Here is a 4,334-nt window from a genome sequence, read left to right as displayed (position 1 = left end):
AGATAGATAGATAGATAGATAGATAGATAGATAGATAGATAGATAGTGTGCATGCTTCCACTGATGTACTTCCACTTAAGATTGGTGGAATTTTCTAAAGTGGAATAATAAGAATAGCTATAAAAAAATCACCCCACCAAAATTTGTGACATACTCTTCCACCATTACATATAGAATCCCAGGGAGCCTTTATGTAACAGTCCAGAAAGATCATGAGCTTAAGCTTAGAAAGTACATGTGGCTAAAAGGAAATTTCCTGCTCTTGGCTGCTAGAAGTCTTTCCTTGCCCCTTTTATAGGGGTAATCTAAAAGCACCCATGGGCAGGCTTCTTTATTGGACTCTTTGTAGAACTTTGAATCTGTATCCAGTCTGTCCTTGGCTTCTGATGAAGATTCTGCCACCAGCCACTGCTATCGTCGGGGACCATGCCTAGACACCAATGGGAAGTTCTAAATCACTTGAAGCCTTAGAAATTTACTAAGACCCAAGATCAATCTGGAATTCCCCCCTCTTTCCCAAAGACTCCTTTTCAGGGAGTTAGCTGGAATGATCTCTCTTGGTTAGCTGGAATGATTTTCTTCATTTGTCATTCACTGGAATCCAAATCTCCAAACATTCAAAATACTTGGGTTCCAATCTGGTATTCTGTTTTATATATGATAAACAGGGAATGACTAAGTTTCCTCAGCCAGTCCAAACCCTCTTCCAGTCAATGTTAATCCTAGGACATTTCACATCTAATGTATTTGATTGGTTCGTTGATTGGTATCAGAACATTTTATCACTTACTTTAAGAGGGCTAAAATGACTTGATTGACTTGCTCAATCAAGCCCACTTTCTGACATCTTTCTGAATGTATCACATTTTCCTGGAGTAGAAATTTATGATGGAATCTGGCCAGGTGCCCTTAACTTGTACTGCCTCTCATCTACCCAGACACTTCTCTTCTCCCAGAATGATTGGCATGCTCTGGGAGCCAGGAAGCAGCCTGAGAGGACTCAGAGATTCTAATGATTCTTTTTACTTCCAACAGCTTCCCAGGTAATCTCCAGAAATGGACAAGTGTCTTCATGAGGAAAAACAATTTGAAATAAGTCCAGGATTCTGTCTGGAAATGGGGAGCTGCAACTAATAACAAATGGTGTTCCATCATCAGCACAGCCAGACTCGTGGAACATTATTTCTTTTTGGCTCACACCGTTAATCAAAGACTCTAGACTGTGCCAATGAGGGTGGAACCTTCAGAGAAGGTTGAGCATTCTCAAGGAGAGGACGGAAGAAGTGTTCTTTTTGTTACAGAAACTCTGACAGAGGATGAAATGGAGTAGCGAATATCTGTTTCTTTCTTTTTTTTTTTTAAAGAGATTTTATTTTCCTAATCCCATGTAATAACAATCTTCCATATACATTTCTTAAGTTATAAGATTTAAATCTTATAACTTTCTTTTCCTCCTCTCTCCTTTCCCTCCCCTGTCCTGGAGATGGTAAGCAATTTGATCTGGGTTTTACATGCAAATATCCATTTCTTATTGTTCAATCATAGCCCATCCCTAGTTATCTCATAAAGTCAGGTGGTTTGCTATAGAAGAATCTGGCATTTTCTTTTTTCTATTTCTTATCTTTAATCTATTTTCAAATATTTAAATATTTAATATTTGTTAAATGTTTCCCAATTATGTTTAACAATTTTTAATTTTATTTTTTTAAAATTTGAGTTCCAATGTGAATCTGCTATTTTCAATGATAGTCACATGAAAACATCTCTAAAAGGATGAATAATAGTAGCCTCCAAATATGGCCTAAACAGGTGAATTCTAATGCTGCTGAACAGCTGTTCTCCTTATAGATTCCCAAGTTCTTCTGAACTCCTATTCTTCTGCTGACTTGCAGGGATATACAGGAAATTTCAGGCTCCCACCCACCTCCATACTCTCCTTGTCTCTCTCTCGAGGCACCGTCTGCTCTTTTCTTTGTTAACAAGGAGGAGGGAAATCAGTCTAAATCCAGAGCAAGTCCAAATGTGCTGCAAACAAACAGTGGATGACTAAACTTGGCTTCAGCTTCAAGTGTGGTTCCTCCCCCTCCCTTTCTTTCAGGATGGTGAGGAGTTACTAGGGTTAGTGCTAACTCCTTTGGTGGCCCAGTAAAGATGGGATAAATGGGGCAGCTAGGTGGCACAGTGAATAGGGTGCCAGGCCTTGAGTCAGAAAGACTCATCTTCATGAGTTCAAATCTGGCCTTCATACTTACTAGTTGTGTGACCCTGGGCAAGCCACTTAACCTTGTTTGTCTCAGTTTCTTCCTCTGTAAAATGAGTTGGAGTAGGAAATAACAAGACTCTCCAGTATCTTTGCCAAGAAAATCCCAAATGGTGTCACAAAGAGTCAGACATGACTGAAAATCACTGAACAGCAATAACAATTTTGGGGCAGCTAGGTGAATCAGTGGATAGAGAGCCAAGACTGGAGACAAAAGGCTCTGAATTCAAATTTGACATCAGAAACTTCCCAGATGTGTGACTCTGGGCAAGTCACTTAATCCTGATTGACTATCCATTACTTCTCTTATGCCAGGGAACTAATATGCAGTATTGATTTTAAGATGGAAAGTAAGAATTTAAAAAAATGATGGATAAGGCTGCAGGTAGGAATCTTTATAAGGGATCTTCTAGTCACTGCTGGGTACTTTGGGGCTCTAATCCAGAGAGCAGACCTTTATTTTTTAAAAACCTTTACCTTTCGTCTTGGAGTCAATACTGTGTATTGGCTCCAAGGCAGAAGAGTAGTAAGAGTAGGCAATGAGGGTCAAGTGACTTGCCCAGGGTCACACAGCTGGGAAGTGTCTGAGGCCAGATTTGAACCTAGGACCTCCCATCTCTGGCCTGGCTCTCAATCCACTGAGCCACCCAGCTGCCCCCCCCCCCCCAGAGAGCAGACCTTTAGAGTTATAACTTGCTTCTATTAAAGTCAGAGTCTAAGTGTCCCTGAAACTCATTGAAGCAGGACTATTAAAGTTTAGTTTGGTGAAATTGGGACACATTATGAGTAATTTTGGGGGGTGGGGGTAGTGTGGACTAACAGTAGTAAATAGTAACATCTGATAGATACCATTAGACGCTCCAATATGACAGGCAAAAAAAAAACACTGAAAAATTTGTTAATTGAAGATTAAAAAATTTTAAATTGGATGAATATTTGTTGAATGCTTACTGTGAGTCTAATGGTATTATAGTATAGTGAAAGTATAGTACAGTATAAAGAGTATCTTTGCCAAGAAAACCTCAAATGGATTTACAAAGGGTCAGACACAACTGAAATGACTGAACAATAACACCAACAAAGTTGATGGCGGATGGGACTTTTCATGAAGATTTCTTATCTCTGACACTTTTAGCTGTATGACCCTAGGCAAATCACTTTCGTTCTTTGAGCCTCAATTTCTTCATCTGAAAAATGGAAAACACTTGTTTGTGAGGACAAAATGAGATAATGTACATAAAATCACTTTTCAGATCCCAAAGTGCTTTATCAGTGTGAATTATTATTTGAGTACAGGCTTGGTGTTGGGTTGTGTCTCTGTTTTCTAAGGACAGATATTAAATTTAGGGAGTTTCATGATCAGAAGATTGGCCACAACAACTCATGAAGTACTGGCTGCTAGAGGGTGGTGTGTGTGTGTGTGTGTGTGTGTGTGTGTGTGTGTGTGTGTGTGTGTGTGTGGTTATCTTGCTTTGTGGGATAGGGAAGACAAATCAAATCTGCAAGCTTTTATTAGATATCTACGTCTAGTCACTGTGCTAAGTACTGGGGCATCCACAGGGAGAAGAACATAGATTTTTGGACATATTTGAATAAGTCTGATAGTAATGAATAAGATAAAGTGGAGGAGGAAGAGATTAAAGAAAGGAAGAATAGGTAGCAAATTTTTCTGGTAAGCATGGTGTGAGGGGAGGAGGGTCTAGACTAGAGTGGCAAAACCATATGTTATTGTGAAAGAATAGATCAAATGGGACTTCAGGAAACTCTTCTGTAGAATGCAACGAAGGAGAATGGGAATGGAGCATACAGTTAGGGAAAAGTTATTTCTTTCAGTCATTTATATACATCTTGCAGGTGAAAACAAAACAGTTTTCTTAATGTTTACAACACCTTACTTCTAGGGTTTTGGTGGGGACTAAACACTGTCACACGTGAATTAGCACCTTTAGTGTGGAAGACCAGCCTGACTTCTGTAGTGCAGTAAAGTCTTAGGAAGAAAGGGAAAAGCCCCCAAGCTATTTCCATTTCATGGGGAAACTGGGGACAGGTGGAGGCAAAGTTTTCAAAAAACTCT

Source organism: Gracilinanus agilis, chromosome 4, assembly GCF_016433145.1.
Source record: "Gracilinanus agilis isolate LMUSP501 chromosome 4, AgileGrace, whole genome shotgun sequence".
Classification (NCBI taxonomy): Eukaryota; Metazoa; Chordata; class Mammalia; order Didelphimorphia; family Didelphidae; genus Gracilinanus; species Gracilinanus agilis.
Note: the sequence above shows the minus strand (reverse complement) of the source record.